Source organism: Scyliorhinus torazame, chromosome 18, assembly GCF_047496885.1.
Source record: "Scyliorhinus torazame isolate Kashiwa2021f chromosome 18, sScyTor2.1, whole genome shotgun sequence".
In the NCBI taxonomy this organism is placed as follows: domain Eukaryota; kingdom Metazoa; phylum Chordata; class Chondrichthyes; order Carcharhiniformes; family Scyliorhinidae; genus Scyliorhinus; species Scyliorhinus torazame.
Window position 1 is genome coordinate 47,077,489 of NC_092724.1, and position 22,972 is coordinate 47,100,460.

A 22,972-nucleotide genomic window follows, 5' to 3' on the forward strand; every position below is an offset into this window, starting at 1 on the left:
GCTGCCCACAGCAGTAACTATCTACAATCACAGTCCCTGTTGGGGCAGCCAAGCATGCCGGTCCCCCCTCAGGCCGTTTTTTATGCTTGGTTGTAACGAGCCCCAGCTGAGTGGGCCTCCACCCCCTACCTGGGTAACTCGTACTCCTCAAGCCGCACGGGGAGATCAATAATGGTTACCCTGTGGGCCTTGTGGGCGGTAATGACATTTACAAGGCATTTTCTTTCCTTGTGTTACCAAACTATGGCTAATTTAGGTGTATGCCCCTCAGGCATGGTGAAAGATGCTGCCTGGCCTTTGGGAGTAATGTTTTTTTTTTAATTATAAATTTAGAGTACCCAATTCATTTTTTCCAATTAAGGGGCAATTTAGCATGGCCAATCCACCTAGCCTGCACTTCTTTTGGGTTGTGGGGCGAAACCCACGCAAACACGGGGAGAATGTACAAACTCCACACGGACAGTGACCCAGAACCGGGATCGAACCTGGGACCCCGGCGCCGTGAGGCTGCAGGGCTAACCCACTGCGCCACTGTGCTGCCCCCTTGGGAGTAATGTTAACCTAATCCTGGCCCCCCTCGACAGGAAGGAGTGGGTTTGGCTCGACTGCCCATTTTACACCTTAACCTTCCACAACTCAAAGCCCCTCCCTGGAAACTCTCTGAGGCTGAGCCTGACCATTGTATATGAATCTTGTATGATCTTTCATACACATATCCACTTCATCATTCATACCTGCTAATTCCCCACTTCTATAACATCTCTCGCCTCTGCCCCTGCCTCGCCTTATCTGCTCTTGAAATCCTTATCCATTGGCTTTGTTCCTGCTAGTACTGTCCATTCTAATGCTCTCCTGGCTAGTATCACTCCCCCCTAGCCCCCTCAGCCCCCGCCCTTCCACCACATATCAAAAACTCTGCTGCATGTATTCAAACTTCCACCAAGTCCCATCCATCGGCCAACTATACCAGCCTAATCTGGGATAGTTAAAATCACTTATTTATGCCCTCTGATTCTAACATGTCTCTGTGAACTGCCTACAGTTCCCTACTTATATCTCATCTCCATTGTTGTAATCCATACCAAAAACTGTCTCCTTTTTCCTACACTAACAGTAACTTTCTCCCCATTCCCTTTTAGGCCCCTTCAACTCTTATACCCTGGAATGTTAAGTAGTACCACTCAAACCTAAATCACATTTCTGTTGTAGTTCCTATGCCACATTCCTCCATAGCTTTTGATACTCCAACCCTGAAGTTTCGTTTTGCATGCTTTCGTTTTGAATGCTTTGTTCTTGCCCGTGCACCGTATTCAATCCTGATTCCAGACTTTTGTCATTTCAGTCCATTTTTTCAGGATTTCTCATCCACTTCTTGATATTTATTTCCCATATACAACATAACTCTCACTGACTCAGAGCCTCTTTCATTCCACCTGATAGTATTTTCTCTCCACTGCCGCTAAACCTTATGTTTTCAGACCAGTAGCCTTCTTGCTCCTGCTCTCCTACACCAACCTCAAGTCCATTTACTGCCATATTCTTTAATTTCTTCTACACTTCTCCATTAACCCTCTCCTCCAAGACCCAGTAGTTTTCGATTAGGTGAAAGTCACCCTTTCCAAATCGTGTACGCTTGTTGCATGAACTCAATTCAATGTCTATTTGGTGAATGGTTCCCTCCTGCACTAACTCATCATTCTTTTATAAATATTTTCACAAGGCTTCAACTTATTTTCTGTGGCATGCTAGTCAGCTATTTCAAGACTTGTTTGACAACCAAGTTGGGTAAGTCTCAGTAAGTCAGCCTGTCAAAAATCCTTTATTTGCTGCCATTTGCTCAGTAGATGTTCCCAGAACTATTCCCTCAAGGAAATTCATTTAGGTAGGTTCCAGAGAGAAGCAGCTTGATTTTGCATCCCCTTCCCCATGATCAGCCCACTGTTCGGCAAGTTGCTCATGAGTATTGGGTGCCTACTGAATGCGAGAAGCTTACTGGACTTATGCAGATGAGACCTGACCATAGAAATGGTTCCCAGAAATATCTCAAGGCAGGTTGCGCGATTGGTCTGTCCAAGGGTCACTGACCATGAAAATTGCTATCAGTTTCTCCAGTATCATATGTGCCGACCCTCTCCTTCCTCTAACCTCCAGAAACACCAACTAAACACCAACAAAAACATGTCAGGCCGTACCCTATCCCACATTTCGTCCTACTTGTCAACGGCCTCTGTGGTGATATGCCTATGGGCTATATCATAGTTGGACGGTGTGCGACCTCCAACCAACAGGTGGCGGTACAGACACCCCATGCAGTCTCTGGAGTAAGGTCAATTGTGCTATCCACAAGGGGCAGCACGGTAGCCTTGTGGATAGCACAATTGCTTCACAGCTCCAGGGTCCCAGGTTCGATTCCGGCTTGGAGGTCACTGTCTGTGCGGAGTCTGCACATCCTCCCCGTGTGTGCGTGGGTTTCCTCCGGGTGCTCCGGTTTCCTCCCACAGTCCAAAGATGTGCAGGTTAGGTGGATTGGCCATGATAAATTGACCTTAGTGTCCAAAATTGCCCTTAGTGTTGGGTGGGGTTACTGGGTTATGGGGATAGGGTGGCGGTGTTGACCTTGGGTAGGGTGCTCTTTCCAAGAGCCGGTGCAGACTTGATGGGCCGAATGGCTTCCTTCTGCACTGTAAATTCTATGATTCTATGATTCTATGTAAAGGGAGACACATCTGGCCATCTTCAGAAGAAGATTGAGAGGGTAATAAGACATACAAGTGAATGGTCAGTGCCAAGTGCAAGTTCCAGAGGAGTAGTTAGCAGACCCCATGATACCGTGCTCTGTATCAGGTTGCTCTCTTAGCACATGAGACTCAATAAAGGATTCTGGTTTGAACAAGTCAAAGTGTTTGGTGAGTTCCTTCGTGAAGTACAAAGGACCAAACACAACAGCCTCCTCCTTGACTCCTTTCACTCAACCGAGTACACATAAAATCCTCATCTATATTTTTGTCTCCCTCCATGATCTCATTCCATACCCAATGTGCAACCTCCTTACATCCTACAGGGATGGTGCAGGCGGGAGGGATTCAGATTTCTGGATAACTGGGGCTCTTTCTGGGGAAGGTGGGACCTCTACAGACAGGATGGTCTACATCTGAACCTGCGGGGCACAAATATCCTGGGGGGGGAGATTTGTTAGTGCTCTTTGGGGGGGTTTAAACTAATGCAGCAGGGGCATGGGAACCTGGATTGTAGTTTTAGGGTAAGGGAGAATGAGAGTATAGAGGTCAGGAGCTCAGATTTGACGTCGCAGGAGGGGGGCCAGTGTTCAGGTAGGTGGTTTGAAGTGTGTCTACTTCAATGCCAGGAGTATACGAAATAAGGTAGGGGAACTGGCAGTATGGGTTGGTACCTGGGACTTCGATGTTGTGGCCATTTCGGAGACATGGATAGAGCAGGGACAGGAATGGATGTTGCAGGTTCCGGGGTTTAGGTGTTTTAGTAAGCTCAGAGAAGGAGGCAAAAGAGGGGGAGGTGTGGCGCTGCTAGTCAAGAGCAGTATTACGGTGGCGGAGAGGATGCTAGATGGGGACTCATCTTCCGAGGTAGTATGGGCTGAGGTTAGAAACATGAAAGGAGAGGTCACACTGTTGGGAGTCTTCTATAGGCCTCCAAATAGTTCTAGGGATGTAGAGGAAAGGATGGCGAGGATGATCCTGGATAAGAGCGAAAGTAACAGGGTAGTTATTATGGGAGACTTTAACTTTCCAAATATTGACTGGAAAAGATATAGTTCGAGTACATTAGATGGGTCGTTTTTTGTACAGTGTGTGCAGGAGGGTTTCCTGACACAGTCTGTTGACAGGCCAACAAGAGGCGAGGCCACATTGGATTTGGTTTTGGGTAATGAACCAGGCCAGGTGTTGGATTTGGAGGTAGGTGAGCACTTTGGGGACAGTGACCACAATTCGGTGACGTTTACGTTAAGGATGGAAAGGGATAAGTATACACCGCAGGGCAAGAGTTATAGCTGGGGGAAGGGAAATTATGATGCCATTAGACGTGACTTGGGGGGGATAAGGTGGAGAAGTAGGCTGCAAGTGTTGGACACACTGGATAAGTGGAGCTTGTTCAAGGATCAGCTACTGCGTGTTCTTGATAAGTATGTACCGGTCAGGCAGGGAGGAAGGTGCCGAGCGAGGGAACCGTGGTTTACCAAAGAAGTGGAATCTCTTGTTAAGAGGAAGAAGGAGGCCTATGTGAAGATGAGGTGTGAAGCTTCAGTTGGGGCGATGGATAGTTACAAGGTAGCGAGGAAGGATCTAAAGAGAGAGCTAAGACGAGCAAGGAGGGGACATGAGAAGTATTTGGCAGGAAGGATCAAGGAAAACCCAAAAGCTTTCTATAGGTATGTCAGGAATAAGCGAATGACTAGGGAAAGAGTAGGACCAGTCAAGGACAGGGATGGGAAGTTGTGTGTAGAGTCTGAAGAGATAGGCGAGATACTAAATGAATATTTTTCGTCAGTATTCACTCAGGAAAAAGATAATGTTGTGGAGGAGAATGCTGAGCTCCAGGTAAATAGATTAGATGGCATTGAGGTACGTAGGGAAGAGGTGTTGGCAATTCTGGACAGGCTGAAAATAGACAAGTCCCCGGGACCTGATGGGATTTATCCTAGGATTCTCTGGGAGGCCAGGGAAGAGATTGCTGGACCATTGGCTTTGATTTTTATGTCATCATTGGCTACAGGAATAGTGCCAGAGGACTGGAGGATAGCAAATGTGGTCCCTTTGTTCAAAAAGGGGAGCAGAGACAATCCCGGCAACTATAGACCGGTGAGCCTCACGTCTGTAGTGGGTAAAGTCTTGGAGGGGATTATAAGAGACAAGATTTATAATCATCTAGATAGGAATAATATGATCAGGGATAGTCAGCATGGCTTTGTGAAGGGGAGGTCATGCCTCACAAACCTTATCGAGTTCTTTGAGAAGGTGACTGAACAGGTAGACGAGGGTAGAGCAGTTGATGTGGTGTATATGGATTTCAGCAAAGTGTTTGATAAGGTTCCCCACGGTAGGCTATTGCAGAAAATACGGAGGCTGGGGATTGAGGGTGATTTAGAGATGTGGATCAGAAATTGGCTAGCTGAAAGAAGACAGAGGGTGGTGGTTGATGGGAAATGTTCAGAATGGAGTTCAGTCACAAGTGGAGTACCACAAGGATCTGTTCTGGGGCCGTTGCTGTTTGTCATTTTTATCAATGACCTAGAGGAAGGCGCAGAAGGGTGGGTGAGTAAATTTGCAGACGGTACTAAAGTCGGTGGTGTTGTCGATAGTGTGGAAGGAAGTAGCAGGTTACAGAGGGATATAGATAAGCTGCAGTGCTGGGCTGAGAGGTGGCAAATGGAGTTTAATGTAGGGAAGTGTGAGGTGATTCACTTTGGAAGGAATAACAGGATGTGGAATATTTGGCTAATGGAAAAGTTCTTGAAAGTGTGGATGAGCAGAGGGATCTAGGTGTCCATGTACATAGATCCCTGAAAGTTGCCACCCAGGTTGATAGGGTGGTGAAGAAGGCCTATGGAGTGTTGGCCTTTATTGGTAGAGGGATTGAGTTCCGGAGTCAGGAGATCATGTTGCAGCTGTACAGAACTCTGGTACGGCCACATTTGGAGTATTGCGTACAGTTCTGGTCACCGCATTATAGGAAGGACGTGGAGGCTTTGGAACAGGTGCAGAGGAGATTTACCAGGATGTTGCCTGGTATGGAGGGAAAATCTTATGAGGAAAGGCTGATGGACTTGAGGTTGTTTTCGTTAGAGAGAAGAAGGTTAAGAGGAGACTTAATAGAGGCATACAAAATGATCAGAGGGTTAGATAGGGTGGACAGTGAGAGCCTTCTCCCGCGGATGGAAATGGCTAGCACGAGGGGACATAGCCTTAAACTGAGGGGTAATAGATATAGGACAGAGGTCAGAGGTAGGTTCTTTACGCAAAGAGTAGTGAGGCCGTGGAATGCCCTAACTGCTACAGTAGTGAACTCGCCAACATTGAGGGCATTTAAAAGTTTATTGGATAAACATATGGATGATAATGGTATAGTGTAGGTTAGATGGCTTTTGTTTCGGTGCAACATCGTGGGCCGAAGGGCCTGTACTGCGCTGTATTGTTCTATGTTCTATGTTCTATGTTCTATCCCTCCAGAAATACATCTATATTCTTTCCTCTGGGCATCTTCCTATTCCTTTGGCTCACTGCTGATGGTGCTGGCTTCTGCCCACTCAGCCTGCTTCTTGCTAACCTCCTTATCTCTTCCCACCATTCAGAACTTAATCCAAATCCATCCTTTCGACTAAGCTTTCTGTCGCCCTCTTTCCCTCCACATCTTGCCTTTAATCTCCCGATTTCTTGAAAGGTGTCTTGGAATTTATTTTTACGGCTAAGTTGTTGTTTTGAACAATTTTTTTACTTCTTTGAATTGAAAGTCAGTAAACCTACAGATGGTTTGGTGACACTGGGCCACTTAGTTGAGATGATTATGCGTTCTGGTTTGAACAGCGCAGGAATTAATGTCTGCTCTATAATGCGGTGATGTCAATGCCAGACAGCAGGATTTTTTAAACCACACTGGCTCCAGGGTAGGTTTCCAGACAGTAACATTTACAGGTGCACTATTCCATCTGGTGTGGAAACAGCTACTGCAGGGATTAATGTGACAGCTCATCCATCTCTGGCAATACCTACTGCTCCTGCTACTGAAAGGACATTTCTTTTTTGAAGCTACTTTCTTCAGATTAATTGGTCGGATCTTCATCACTACAAGGTGTAGGCTATAGAATTTGGCTCCGTAGTCGGGCCAGATGTCACTTTGATGAGGCCATTAGTGCAGGTAAAAAAAAAAGGAGCTGCCGTCAGCCATAAGCAAACTGGAAGGCTTGTGACCTCAGTCACTGTGGAGAGCTGCCATTTTCAACCTCAGCCCTCCACCTGATGCGCACTCCTAACCTCGCACAGCTGAGCATTCAGCAGCAGGAAAGAACCCCACTGGCGGCGATTGTAGGGTTCTGTCACTGGGCTAGAAACCTACAGACCCAAGGTGAAGCTCTGGGAACCCGAGTTTGAATCCCACCATGGCAGATGGTGACATTTGAATTCAGTAAAAGTTGGGCTTAAAAGTCTAATGATGATCATGAAACCATGGACATTTTCTGTAACTCAGCATGAAATATTCATAGAGGCATAAAAATAGAAAATAGGAACAGGAGGAGGCTATTCAGCTCTTCGAGTCTGCTCCACCGTTCATTATGTGGCTGATCATCCAACTCAATAGCCTGTCCCTGCCTTCCCCCCATATCCTGTGATCCCCTTTGCCCCAGCGCTATATCCGACTGATTATTGAAAACATAAAGGGCAGGAGTTTCCGTTTCAGAGATTAAAGGCAGGATTCTCCTTTGCCCCTCGCCAAAATCGTATCCGGCGATCAGGCGGAGAATCCCCGTTTGCGACCGAATCGGAGTCAGTGCCGTTTTTCGGATGCTCTGCCCCCTCCAAATCGACGTCATCTAGGAGCACGCCACACGCCATTGCGTCGCTTTGAGGCCCTTCCCCGATGCTCCATTCTCCAATGGGCCGGGTTCACGACCGCGCGGGTCGCGAGTGGTCTGAGTTTTTGTAAACCTGGCGTGGCGGCTGCAGACTGTGTCCAGAGCCGCAATGTCGGGATGCGGGGGAGAGCCGTGCTGCTGGCAATGGGTCTTCGGCAAGGGCTGGTTGGACAGGTGCGGGGTGTCCAGGGGGTGGTGAGGGGGTGTCCAGGGGGTGGTGAGGGGATGTCCAGGGGGTGGTGAGGGGGTGTCCAGGGGGTGGTGAGGGGTTGTCCATGGGGTGGTGAGGGGCTGTGCAGCGGGTGGTGAGGGGGTGTCCAGGGGTTGGTGAGGGGGTGTCCAGGGGGTGGTGAGGGGGTGTCCAGGGGGTGGTGAGAGGGTGTCCAGTGGGTGGTGAGGGGATGTCCAGCGGATGGTGAGGGGGTGTCCAGGGGGTGGTGAGGGGATGTCCAGCGGATGGTGAGGGGGTGTCCAGGGGGTGGTGAGGGGATGTCCAGGCGGACACTATTTGGCCGGCTGAGTCTGTACCATGTTAAAGGGCGCGACCACTGCAGGTCATCGCCGTGCCCATGCGCGGCCACAGACCCGGCAATTCTCCGGCCGTTTATGTCGGGACGCCGGGAGTTTTACCCGGCGCCGCTGCTAGCCCCACACCGGACGAAGCATCAGTGTGGGGGCGGTGCCAACTTTTTCATTGTAAAACTAGGCATTTCCTCCAGACATAGCCTCGAAATCGGCGAATCCAGCCCAAAGTGTTGATGCCAGCACTGAATCGGTGGACGTCTACCACCACTAAAGTGGCGCTGGTCCCGGAGCAATTCATATCCATGAATTGGCTAGCACTGACAATCCAATAAAAAACGGTATCCAATTTGACGGGGTCGGGATTGCTACTTGAGAGGCTGACAAACTGCAGCCACATGTCAGCACTCCACTCCCCACACACACTCATTCCAGCCAGCAAGGTGGCAATAGGAAGAGTAGACCCCAGTTCTCGGATGCAGAGTTGGAGGCCCTGCAGGACGCCATGAAGGAGAAGCGGGCCACCCTGTTCTCCAGGGTGGGAAGAAGGTTGCCAACTGCTGCCGTACAGTGGGCCTAGGCACAGGAGGCAGCGGTAGTGCGTGCTGTGGGCCCCACCGCCAGGACCGGTCAACCCCACACCACCCACACACCACCCCACCATTCCCACACCATCCAACACCCCCACAACGCCCCAACCCGTGGTCCAACCGTGTGTCATATCTCATGTTTTGATGATCACCTGGTGACGAGGCGGGCCCTTCTGGTGACCCTGCCCCCGGCTACAACCCCAAGAAAATACCAGTGACAAGGCGGCAATGGACAGCGACGCCAGGCCCCAGGCCGCAGTCTGCGACACCCTGGATCAACAGTCCAGGGAAAAAACCAACTTTCCGTCAGAGCTGTCTCCAACTCCTGCCACCATCGCAGAGACACTCATCTCGGTTGGGCACTTTAATGAAGATGCTCCTGGGGCACTATCTAGTGCGCACCACACATGTGCAGCGGTACATCAAGTGGAGGTAGGAACCCCCGAGGGGGCAGATGGTCGTAGAGTGCCCTGACCCCAGGGACTAGCTGCCGTCCAAATGGGTCTCGAGATTCTGGAAAGGGCAATCCCAATGATGCTGAAGATGCAGTCACAGAGCCGGGGACTACATGATGGTTGTCAGCAACCATCCAGCGCCTTCAGGCGCAGTTGGAGGAGTCCAACCGCCTGCAGGGACAGGAGGCAATGCCGACCGTGTGTGCCACCAGGCCAACAGCACACGGGTGACATCCACGATGGAGGCCTTGGGGGGCAAAGTTATTGTCCATGGGTTAGGATGTCCAAGGCCTTGGACACTCTGTGTGGGCAGTGGCCAAGACACAGGACAGGCACAGACAGCTATGTACCAGGACCAGCTGGACATTGCAATGGGGCTCCAGAGCTTGGCCCAGTCACAACGGATCATGGCTGTGAGCATCGTGGGCATTGTCCGGATTTTGGCTGACCTGAGCCAGTCTCAAAGGGATCAAGCACAGTTCCAGAAGGAGGTGGCCCAGTCCCTGTGCTCCATGGTCACGAGCATGGAGCACCTGGTTGAGACAAGAACTGGTCTTCAGCACTGGCAGCGGCAGGTGGCAGGGGAGCTCCCAGAGATCACTCTGGCTGCACCCCATCCCAAAGAGTAGCATGGGGGCCATCGGTCACCCTGAGGGAGGTGATGGGGCCCATGCCAGTGACCCTCGCAGAGGGGTGCCGGAACACCCCAGCACCTTGAACTCCCCTCTCCTGTCCCTGGGGCAGTGGGCGAAACAGGGTGGAACTACGCCACCCGGGACACCTAATAGACTGGCGGGCCCATTCAGGCCCGGTCGCTCGAGAGGACATCCGCCAATGTGGACCCAGGTCACATGGTGGGAATCACAGCAGGCCGCCTCCACCCTGATGTGCCGCCTGGAGATAGCGTAAGGGCCTGTAAAGCCAGAAGGTTAGACACCAGTTAAATTGGCATGGGAGCAGCACATAGGATAGTGTTAAGGGCTAGGACACAGATTTACACAAAAATGACCACCTTTTCACAATAAACACCTTGGCACAAACATTTCAATCTGCCTCAGTGCTCTGTCAGAAGAGTGTGAGGGATGGTCTGGGCTGGCTGCAGAGGGGGTGCTGGGGGGATGAGCACGGAGGGGAGATGGTCGTCCGTGGAAGTTGGCCATGGGCCAGGGCCGCCAGATCAGCTACTGTTCACCGCTCACTCGACCCCACCCCAATCCCTCTCCACCTCATGCACAACCCCTCCCCCCCTCACACCCCATTCCCACCTCTGTCACCTCAAGGGTTCAGAGGGACCCTGGGGAACAGGGTGGCCCGCTTCTCCTTCATGGCGTTCTGCAGGGCCTCCAACTCTGCATCCGAGAACTGGGGTCTACTCTTCCTGTTGCGTGGGGAGTGGAGTGCTGATATGTGGCTGCAATTTGTCAGCCTCTCGAGGAATGGTCAGCTTGCATGCAGGAATCACCCAGCTGGACAGTGAAAACTGCTATTGTGGGCAGAAGCATCAGAGCTCATCGCAGAGCGGGTTGTCATCATGCTTCATCCCATGGACCAGACCCACTGTTACTGCCAACCAGGTCCTCACCCCATAGTGAGGCAGGTAGGAATCACAGAGGGGGTTGAAGGTGAGCTGGGGGATGGGGGTTTGATACATGGAAGGTGGACATGGGAGGGGTGGTCAACTGAAGATGGGGGGCTTGTGGGGGTGGGATGGGATGTTTGTGCCACCAGTCAGGCCCCTAGACGACCTGGAGGCAATTAGGGCATGCCGTGTGCACTGGCCCTGGTACAGCGTGGTCTTCTGTGCCTGCCTGGGCACCATGCCCTTCCCATCCTGGTCCTCCCCCGCAACGTCCTCATTGGATGAGGCCTGGTGTTGATCCTCCTCCTCCAGCATGTCACCCATCTGCCGCGTCATCTTGTGGAGGACACATCAGGCTACCATAATGTGGGAGAGTCTCCAAGCGCTATACTGTGGGCCTTTCCAGATCGGTCCAGGCACCTGAACGGCATCTTCAGGACGCCAATGCACTGCTCGATCATGGCCCTGATCGTGGTATGGCCGTCATTGTAGTGGGATTCCACATTGGTCTGTGGTCACCGGATAGGCAGCATTAGCCACAACCGCAGCGGATAAACCTTGTCGCCCAGGAGCCAACCCTTCCTGAGGGGGTGCACCTCAAAGTTGTCGGGAACCGTTGAGTGTGCCAGGATGAAGTCGTCGTGCACACTGCCTGGGTATCGGGTGCAAATGTGCACAATGTACATCTCGTGGTCACACACCAGCTGGATGTTCATCGAGTAGAACTCCTTTTGGTTTGTGAAGACCGGCCCCTCGTGCGCTGGTGCTCATAGGGGACTTGCGTCCTGTCGACCACCCCCTGGACCTGGGGCATCCCGGCGATGGCGGAAAACCCCGCTGTCCGGGTATCCTAGTGGGCTTGGTCCACATTGAAGTTGATATATTGTGCCGAGCAGGCATACAGGGCCTTCATGACAGCGCGGATACACCTGTGCACCGAGGTCTGCAAGATCGCAGACAGGCCCTCACTAGGCACCTCGAAGGATCCTGTGGTGAATAGCTTCATGGTGACCATCACCTTAATGGCCACTGGGCACGGGTGTCCTCACCCATACCCCTGCAGTTCCAGGTGCGCCATGATTTGGCAGATATGCCGTATGGCCCTACTGCTCAGGCGGAGTCTTCGACGACATGCTGGGTCCAGCAGGTCCTCTTCCCGCCCCCCCCTCCCTCATCTGCCATTCCCACACGCAACCTTGGCTGTTCTCCCTGAACTCTGTCCTATGCGTAGAACCCCTGCCCCCGTCAATAACCAGCATCGCAGGGGCCTCTGGCCCCAGCACCAATCCTAGCTGGCAGGGGTACCGGGGTCTGGCACTACCCATCCGACCCCTGTATGGTGGTCTTCTGTCGGGGCTGAGATGGGTGTTCCCCTTGGGTGGGTTGCCTGAAATCCTGCTGGCGGGTGGCATCTAGTTGTGGGTGTGGGGGGCTGGTGGGGTTGAGGGAGGGTTTGGAGGTTGGGGGTGGGGTGGGTGCATCCATATGGCAGGTGTCACTCTGTGCAACCACAGGCCAAGGTTGGTGGTGTGTACAGGAGTCCACGGCAATTGCAGTTTGTGCCTGGACACCACCCTGTCATGGGGGTCAGGACGGACACCATGGCCCATCCCCTGGTCACCCTCCATCACCTCTCGCTACACTCCCCCGGCCTTCGCAGACGCCCCACACCCTAGCCACCCATGCCAGCGGCAGGACTGATAGCCCATGGCCGCATCTCTAGCAACTTGTCCTGCCTCCTCTCTCCCTTGGCAGCCACAGCGCCTGTTTCCCGATTTTCAAAACCATAAGTGAAACTTGCTGTTGGCAATTCCTTCGTGCGGAGGTGGAGCATCTCCAAGAATAACGGGTCAGGCCGGTTAATGATATTCCAACGCCATGTCCTGTACGTGCAGGGTAGAATACATTGATGCTGCTATCGAGGCACTGGAGCATGGCATTCCGTCAAGCGCCTTGCGCCAATCACTATTTTCAGCTCGCACGCAATTCTCCGCCGTATCACGTTTTGCGATTCCGGTGTCGCTTGACGGAGAATTCCACCCACAGTGTTTTGGCCTCAGCTACTTTCTGTGGTAACGAATTTCATAGGGTCAACACTCTCTGGGTGAAGAAATTTTTCCTCATCTCTGTCCTAAATGGTCTATCCTAAGACTGTGACACCTATTTCTGGAGACCCTCACCTTTAGGAACATCCTTCTTGCATCTACCCTGTTTAGTCCTGTTAAACCTTTATAGGTTTCTATGAGATCCCCCTCATTCTTCTGAATTCCAGCGAATACAAAGCGAACTACCTCAATCTCTCCTCATCCATAAGGGCCGGGATTCTGGGCAGCCTGGCGGCGCAGTGGATAGCACTGTTGCCTCAAGACGCCGAGGTCCCAGGTTCGACCCCAGCTCTGGGTCACTGTCAGTGTGGAGTTTGCACATTCTCCCCGTGTTTGCGTGGGTTTCGCCCCGATGACCTAAAAGACGCGTAGGCTGGGTGGATTGGCCACGGTAAATTGCCCCTAAATTGGAAGAAAATAATTGTGTTCTCTAAATTTAAAAAAACTTAAAATAAGGGCCGGGATTCTCCAAACCCGCGGCCGGCCAAGTTCTGACGCCGGCGTGAAAAGCGGAGCCAACCACTCCGGCGTCAATGGTTCCCACTATTGAGGAATGCTCCCCTTTCTGGGGGGCTAGGTTGGCGCCGGAGTGGTCCCCGCAGATCCAGCCGGCGCGGAACGGCCGGTGCGAGATCGCGCATGCGCGGAACGGCCGGCTTAATTCCACGCATGCGCGGAGCAATCGGCATGATTCCGCACTTGTGCGTGGGTTCCTCTCTCCGCGCCGGCTCCCGGGCAATATGGTGGAGACCTACAGAGGCCCGGCGCGGAGGAACATAGGCCCCCCCACGGAACCAGCCCGCCCACCGATCGGTAGGCCCCAATTGTGGGCCAGGCCACCGTGGAGGACCCCCCAGGGTCGGACCCTCGCCCCCCCCCACCAGGACAGCCCCCACAGACTCACCTTCCAGGTCCCGCCGTGTGGGACCTGAGTAACCCACGCCGGTGGGACTCGGCCGAACTCAGCGGCCACTCGGCCCGTCGTGGCCCGGAGAATCGCCGGGGAGGCCGCTTTCAACGGCCCTCGACAGGCACGGCAGCGATCCCGCGGGTGCCTGAGAATCAGCGCCGGAGAATAGGTAAGCCGGCGTGGGGGGACAGGGCACAATTCTCACGTCCCCTACTGGGATTCCCCGGTTGGAGAAACCCGGCCAAGGTCTGCCTTCCCAGGAATCAGTCTGGTAAATCTGCAGAGGAAATTCACCAGGATGTTGCCTAGGCTGGAACGTTTCAGCTATAAAAAAAGGCCGGATAGGCTGTGTAGTGATCTGTACATCTGTACATACATCTGCACATGCACCAGGGACTGCAGACAGATGTAACAGCCACAGCATCACTAGAGGGCAGCATCAGAGATGGGTATAAAGGGTCCAGCCCAAGGCAGGATCCGCCTCTTTCAGAAGCACAGGGCTAGTGAGCAGCAGCACACAGAGACAGCTCAGCATAGGCAGCTTACCTGAGCTTCACTGGTCATAGCTCTTGACTGTATTATATCTCGTTAAGCTCTGGAAACAGAACAAACCTACTGAATAAAGTATTTGTGTTAACTGGAAGTCTACAATCTTTATTCAGACTTAGAGAATAACATATAGAACATAGAACATAGAACGATACAGCGCAGTACAGGCCCTTCGGCCCACGATGTTGCACCATCTAACCTACACTATGCCATTATCATCCATATGTTTATCCAATAAACTTTTAAATGCCCTCAATGTTGGCGAGTTCACTACTGTTGCAGGTAGGGCATTCCACGGCCTCACCACTCTTTGCGTAAAGAACCTACCTCTGACCTCTGTCCTATATCTATTACCCCTCAGTTTAAAGCTATGTCCCCTCGTGCTAGCCATTTCCATCCGCTGGAGAAGGCTCTCACTGTCCACCCTATCTAACCCCCTGATCATTTTGTATGCCTCTATTAAGTCTCCTCTTAATCTTCTTCTCTCCAACGAAAACAACCTCAAGTCCATCAGCCTTTCCTCATAGGATTTTCCCTCCATACCCGGCAACATCCTGGTAAATCTCCTCTGCACCCGCTCCAAAGCTTCCACGTCCTTCCTATAATGCGGTGACCAGAACTGTATGCAATACTCCAAATGCGGCCGTACCAGAGTTTTGTACAGCTGCAACATGACCTCATGACTCCGGAACTCAATCCCTCTACCAATAAAGGCCAACACTCCATAGGCCTTCTTCACAACCCTATCAACCTGGGTGGCAACTTCCAGGGATCTATGTACATGGACACCTAGATCCCTCTGCTCATCCACACTTCCATGAACTTTACCATTAGCCAAATATTCCGCATTCCTGTTATTCCTTCCAAAGTGAATCACCTCACACTTCTCTACATTAAACTCCATTTGCCACCTCTCAGCCATGCTCTGCAGCTTATCTATGTCCCTCAGTAACCTACTACATCCTTCCGCACTGTCGACAACACCACCGACTTTAGTGTCGTCTGCAAATTTACTCACCCACCCTTCTGCGCCCTCCTCTAGGTCATTGATAAAAATGACAAACAGCAACAGCCCCAGAACAGATCCTTGTGGTACGCCACTTGTAACTGAACTCCATTCTGAACATTTCCCATCAACCAACTCCCTCTGTCTTCTTTCAGCTAGCCAATTTCTGATCCATATCTCTAAATCACCCTCAATCCCCAGCCTCCGTATTTTCGGCAATAGCCTACCGTGGGGAACCTTATCAAACGCTTTACTGAAATCCATATACACCACATCAACTGCTCTACCCTCGTCTACCTGTTCAGTCACCTTCTCAAAGAACTCAATAAGGTTTGTGAGGCATGACCTACCCTTCACAAAGCCATGCTGACTATCCCTGATCATATTATTCCTATCTAGATGATTATAAATCTTGTCTCTTATCATCCCCTCCAAGACTTTACCCACAACAGACGTGAGGCTCACCGGTCTATAGTTGCCGGGGTTGTCTCTACTCCCCTTCTTGAACAAAGGGACCACATTTGCTATCCTCCAGTCCTCTGGCACTATTCCTGTAGCCAATTATGACATAAAAATCAAAGCCAAAGGCCCAGCAATCTCTTCCCTGGCTTTCCAGAGAATCCTAGGATAAATCCCATCAGGCCCCAGGGACTTATCTATTTTCAGCCTGTCCAGAATTGCCAACACCTCTTCCCTACGTACCTCAATGCCATCTATTCTAATAGCCTGGGTCTCAGCATTCTCCTCCACAACATTATCTTTTTCCTGAGTGAATACTGACGAAAAATATTCATTTAATATCTCGCCTATCTCTTCAGACTCCACACACAACTTCCCATCCCTGTCCTTGACTAGCCCTACTCTTACCCGAGTCATGTGATACCAAGAGTGATTTCAGAAAGCTAGCTGACACCAGCAAGAGAAGGAAAACTTAAACCGGATATTCAACTGTGGAAGACTTCACAGCACATGGATCCTCGATGACTAACTGATTCAATGGAACTTGTTGGAACTCCATGGCAGCTGGAAACAGCTGGTAATTTAAGTTGTAACTGGAAAATGTTTGAACAGCTGTCCCAAATATTTATTACAGCACTGCCTCTGACGCAACAAAAATAGCCCTACCACTCTCAACAGGAGAGCATGAAGCTAGAGAAATCTATAATTGCTTTAATTTCTTAGAAGGTGAGGACAACACCAAATTAGAAGTTATACTCAAAAAATTTGATGAACGCTGTAACAGTCCGTCTGGTGAGATGCTGGAAAGATTTAACTCTTGTCAGAGAAACGGAGGGCCCATCTCTGATTTTATTACAAATCTCAAGGTAATTCCACAAGGCTGTGATTATGCTGATTTCAAAGACACTGTGATAATGCATCAATTAATTTCTGGACTAGCTGATAAAAATTTGAGGGAAGAACTTTCCCAAAATAAGTATCTAACTCTCGAAATCACTATACAAAAATGCCTTGCTTATGAACAAAAACAAAATCAATACTTTGAGTCTCTACAAATATGGAATCATCAGTTAGAAAACAAAATCGGTAAAAATGGCGCGAATACTCACCACGATGCGGAGGCAGGGTTGAATCGGAGGAAGACGGAGGTTCTGAGTGGCGGCCATCTTGAGAAGGGAGCTGCACATGCGCAGTTGCAAAAAGAGCGCACAGTACAGGAAACTCGGAGTGCGCATGGGCAATCGAGTCCTACGCATGACTTCACGAGCGTCATGACATCAGAGGACCAGGACCATGCCCACTTAAAAGGGAAATGCACGAAAATGAATAAAAAGAAATTTAAAGCTGCAAAACCCAATTTTCTTGACTCAAAAGACAGAACAATGCCCGAACTTAAACCAGCAGTTGAAAATAACTTTCACAACACCCTTGAACAAGCAGTTAACACTGCCCTAGAAGATGATATGGTCCTTGTAGACTACAACTCAGACAAAGATTTCATCTTGGGAGATGGCTACCCCAGTACCAAATCCGAACCGCAACTAGAGGTGTTGTACCGTGAAGACACCAACGATGAGTTCTTCGGATTGCGGAATCTTCAGCCCAGCATATATGACATCCTGACTCGTGAGTGCAGGATTATGCTGCGGCCTGATGCCAAGAAACAGAGAGTGGTCCACGCACCACAAAGGATCCCAGCCTCCACACAAGAAGATGATTTGTTCATTGAACATGAAGAGAAAGATAACAACTCCGAAACAAAAAGCGATGATTTGTCTATCGAACAATACACACAATACTGCTCAGACATGGCTGAGTTATTCGGAGATCCTGATCACAGCATCAGCAACACGGTTGAAAAGCTCAATATGACTCTTCTCATGGTAGATGAATCCAATACCATGGTGCCATGGCAGGTCGTCGATACATGGGATGACAGCAATACCCAAGACGAAGACGAAGCCACACAGAGAGCACAGAACGACTCCGTTGAGAGAGCACAGATCGACTCTACAGCGAGAACACTGCACAACTCCACAAAGAGAGCGATGACAGACTCCACAGAGAGAGCACAGATCGACTCTACAGTGAGAACACTGCACGACTCCACAAAGAGAGCGATGACAGACTCCACAGAGAGAGCGATGACAGACTCCACAGAGAGAGCGATGAAGGACTCCACAAAGAGAGCGACACAAGCCTCCACAAAGAGAGCGATGCAAGCCTCCACAAAGAGAGTGATGCAAGCCTCCACAGATAGCTCGGTGACAGACTCAAAAATGGAAGCAAGCAAACACTCCATAGCGAACGCCATGCATGTACAAGACCATGAAGATCTATCAAGCTTATTTGAGCCACCAGAAGAAGACACTGAATGTCTACCCACTGTATGCGAGACAAGTGACGAAGAAATCACAATTCCCATATAGGATGTGCAGGATCACAGCGAGACTGACGTATCTCAGCTCGTCTGCACAGAAGCACTCAATAATCAGAGGACGGCCACCCAAGAGTCCAGAGAGACCACGTCAATAGAAATCCTGAAGATTTTGACTCCAGAAAAGGAGCACCACAACCCACAACAAAATGAAATTGTGAAGATTTTGACTCCAGAAAAGGAGCACAAAGAGATCACAGATGATTCAAATGAACCTGAAATGACTCCAAAAGAGGAGCACCAAGGAATCAATGATAATTCAAGTCACCCTGAAATGACTCCAAAAGAGGAGCACGAAGAACTCAATGATAATTCAAGTGAACCAGAAATGACTCTAGAAGAGTACCAAGTAAGCAAAGAAGAGGAATCGTATCCACCACAAATGACTGATGTCACCAACATCAATGCAACATCAGACCATTCTCACAATTCTCAAGAAGAAACGCTCAATGTAGCAGATACCACAAAGGACACTGACACCAATAACTGATAATTACTCTAATAATCCACATGGCACACTCATTGAGCGCAACAAGAACAACAAAAACCACAAGAAGCACAGCAGAAACAAGAACAACAACAAAAACAACATGCAGCGCAACAAGAACGACGAAAGCAACAAGAAGCATCCCAGAAACAACAAGCAGACAAGAAAAAGAACAAGAATAAAAGCGAAAACAACGAAAACAGAATCAACAAGCATGACAAAAAGAACAACAAGAACGACAACAACAAGAACGCCAACGAAAACAACCAAGACAGAAACAACAAAACCAACAACAAGAACGACAATAAAAACAACAAAGACAGAAACGACAACAATGAAACAATGACCTGTACAACATGGTACAACTCTGCAGGTGAAGGGCAATGCCACAGCACACTGCGAAACAATGACAACACTACAAACATGCCATGGCATGATAAAGAATCTCACGAATTCACATCTGCTCCAGAACAAACAAGCAAAACAGCTTTCACGAACGATGACATACAGAACCAATACCACAAACACAGGAAAAAGTCAAGGTCAGAAAACGTTTCGACACAGAATCGCTACCCGCAATCAAATGGAATAGGGTAAAAAGGTGTCCACATCATTAAACGACCCATCAGCAAAGCAGCTGAGTAACGTTTCGACATCAACCTAGCTCTGTTATCGTACCGAGCAACCCCATTGAGCTCAGGACTGTCGGCAGCACATATGCTCTTCGGCAGAGACATCCAGACAACCCTACCGGCAAAGCAATTCCGAGACCCGGCAACGCATCGGTTCTCGACAACATGCGGGCACTATGCTCCAAACAAAAACTATACTACGATCAACATGTGATCCCACTCAAGCCACTGACAATAGGTGATACCATCAGAATCAGGGACCCAGAAGGCGGATGGTCTGAGTCAGCCACGGTGATCAGGCAGGAGGCACCGCGGTCCTACATTGTCAAATCGTCTGCGGGAGTACTTTTTCACAGTAACCGCCAGGATCTATTAGTGATTCGACCTACAACGCCAGTATTTCCCACACTGGACTTGACCGAGTCCATTTGTCCACGGGACGTTCCTCGCCACACAGCGCCAGACAGTACTCTTGATGACATCAAACCATCATCCCTACTACCACCATTAAGATGCTCCCGCAGAAGCCGCAAGGCACCCGACCGCTCGATTTCTAACGACACTTCAACGCACGCACAAGACGAATGTGGACATTTCTCACGATGGACTCACAACACAGTCAATTGTTTCTGTGTTACTTTTATCATTTTCACAGTGTGCAGATTTGCATATTCTCACCACTTGTTATGTACAGTTTTCTTGAGGCCAGTCTAGAAAACATGTCCAATAAAAGAGGGGGGGGGGAATGTAGTGATCTGTACATCTGTACATACATCTGCACATACACCAGGGACTGCAGACAGATGTAACAGCCACAGCGTCACTGGAGGGCAGCACCAGAGACGGGTATAAAGGGTACAGCCCAAGGGAGGATCCGCCTCTTTCAGAAGCACAGGGCTAGTGAGCAGCAGCACACAGAGACAGCTCAGCATAGGCAACTTACCTCAGCTTCACTGGTCATACCTCTTGACTGTATTATATCTAGTTAAGCTCTGGAAACAGAATAAACCTACTGAATAAAGTATTTTTGTTAACTGGAAGACTACAATCTTTATTCAACCTTAGAGAATAACATAGGCTGGGCTTCGAACAGAGACCTCTGAAGGAAGACCAGATTGAGGTATACAAAATTATGTGGTTAGGGTAGATAGAAAGCAACCTTTTTTCCGGAAGGGCCTCCTTCTGTGCTGTAAAACCTCAATGGCTGTATGACTCCAATGATGGCGAGTGCCACGCCCTCTATTGAGTTGACCGACATGCAGCCATGCCTACCCCCCCTCTGATTGGTGCTGCTGTCTGTGGATGTGCACCATCTTGTCCTGCGAGAGAGAGAGAGGGATGTGTGTCAGTGAATCTGGTGCAATATATCTGGGTGATGTGACTGTTTTGGTGAGTCGCTGGTAGTTTGTGCCAGCAGCAGTGCTAAGCATGCGAGTCTGAGGTAAAACAAGAATGTAACACATGAGTCATGACTGATGAAGGTTGTTGGTAGGTGAGAGATGGGGGTGGGGTATATTGAACAACTTGAGACTGATGGGCCAGTCGGTGGAATGTGGCATTTGAAGATGCATTCATTAACCTCGACCATCCGTATGAGGTTATTAATGTTCTTGCGGCTTTGCTTCAGATCCTCGTGGTTACACTGCTGGCAATACCCTGCAGGATTATCTGAATAACCCTTGACTCCCTTGTCTAATAAAAATCCATTTAATTCAGCCTTGAACAAATTCAGTGACCCAGCCTCCATTTCTTTCTGTGCAAGAGAATTCCGTTTACTAACAACTCTCTGAGAGAAAAATGTTTTTCTCACCTCCATCTTCAAAAGGCAACCTCTTATTTTTAAACTTTATTCCTGGTTCGAGTATCATCTGCGGGAGGAAGCATCATCTGTACCCACACTATCAGGTTCCCTCAAGAACTTATATGTTTCAATAAGATAACAATGGTGGCACGGTGGTTAGCACTGCTGCATCACAGTGCCAGGGATCCAGGTTCAATTCCGGCCTTGGGCGACTGTCTACGTGGAGTTTGCACTTTCTCCGCATGTCTGCATGGTTTCCTCTGGGTGCTCCGGTTTCCTCCCACAGTCCAAAATCTGTAGGTTATGTGGAATGGCCATGTTAAAATTGCCCCTTAATGTCCAGGTGGGGTTACGGAGATAGGGTTGCAGAGTGGGACTAGGTAGGGTGCTCTTTATGAGGGTTGGTGCAGACTCGATGGGCTGAATGGCCTCCTTCTGCACTGTTGGGATTCTATGAAAGATCAAACTAAGAAGTGCTGTCTGGCTTTAAGTAATGCTGGCTGGAACTTAGACCTGTCCCCCACCGATGACCCCCCCCACCCCACTTAGGGTCATTTGCATGCTGAATGCCTCAGAATGAATGGATGGAGGAATTTCAGACATATATTGTATTATATGTATCTGGTGCACTAATGGTTAAGATCCTGGGTTAGTGTGTGCATGTATCTGCGGCAGTAAGGCTTTTAAAAATTCTGGTTTAAAAGGCAGGCTGTGTGGCTACAGAAAGGGTAATTAAGACATCGTAAAAATGAAAGCATCCTTATTTCAAACCATGCATATGCGTAAAAGGACAGGCCTCATGGATTTTTGTTATGATTTCTGGGGAGGAGATAATTGGACACATTGTGCTTAAACTTAAATAATCAAGTCATGGGGTTTGAGTGTGATAAGAATTATGCAATTAATGGGATAAGCCACCGAGTGAAGTGTTGCTAACTTTTGGTTGGCTCTTCGTAAATGTTGCTCGTTGTGTCTTTACTTAATTTGCTTTGTTTCCATAACCTTTGCTCTAGAGTCGCCAGGTATCTTTATGATACCACCACGAGGTTCAAGTTCAAGTACAGACCAATAACTCAATACACCAGTTAGCAAGTTTCAAATCAAAACACATTTATTATACACAGTCAATCACTACTCATGTATAAAACTCTACTTACTAGACTATCTCTAACACTAAGAGGCCTGCCTATACTTAGCTTTGGAACTGGCCCACCAGGTCAGGCCTTTTGTTCGATTATGAGTCTGCAGGCTTCAAAGTTGAATAGACTGGTAGCTAGGAGCACCTATCTCGTAGCGTGCGTTGACTGGAGACTTACTTGGTTGGTGCAGCTACAGGCAGGTCACGGTCAAGGGTTGTTTCGAGCTGCTGAGAGACCCTGCCAAGAAGGACGAATTGAACTTGGGGACTCTATTTTATAGTCCCCAGGGGCTTCGCGCCCTTTTGGGCGGTCCCCGTACCTGGTTCCAAGTGATTGGACTAAGTTCTGATCACTTGGATCGATTTCTCCAATACTGGAGCTGGTCCCTGATCGCTGGGCAGTTCCTAAGTGTCCGTTGGCCTTCCTTTGTCTTGGCTCCTGCTGGCGCTGAGGTGTCTGGCTTGGCCTTGTTTATCTTAACTGTTTCCAATTGTTCCCGGGGATCGCTCATCAATATGTAGATGGTTGTTAGTTTCAGTGCTGTCTGGGTTCCTGCAAGTTCTGATAATGAGGAAACTTTTCACCTGCTTGTTTTTCCTGCGTTTGACTGAATTTCCCTGCATTCTTAGCGGATCTCCATTTTAAAGTCGGGAATTGGCCAACCCAGGTGGCTACAGAAGCGGTCAAGTTCTGAATCA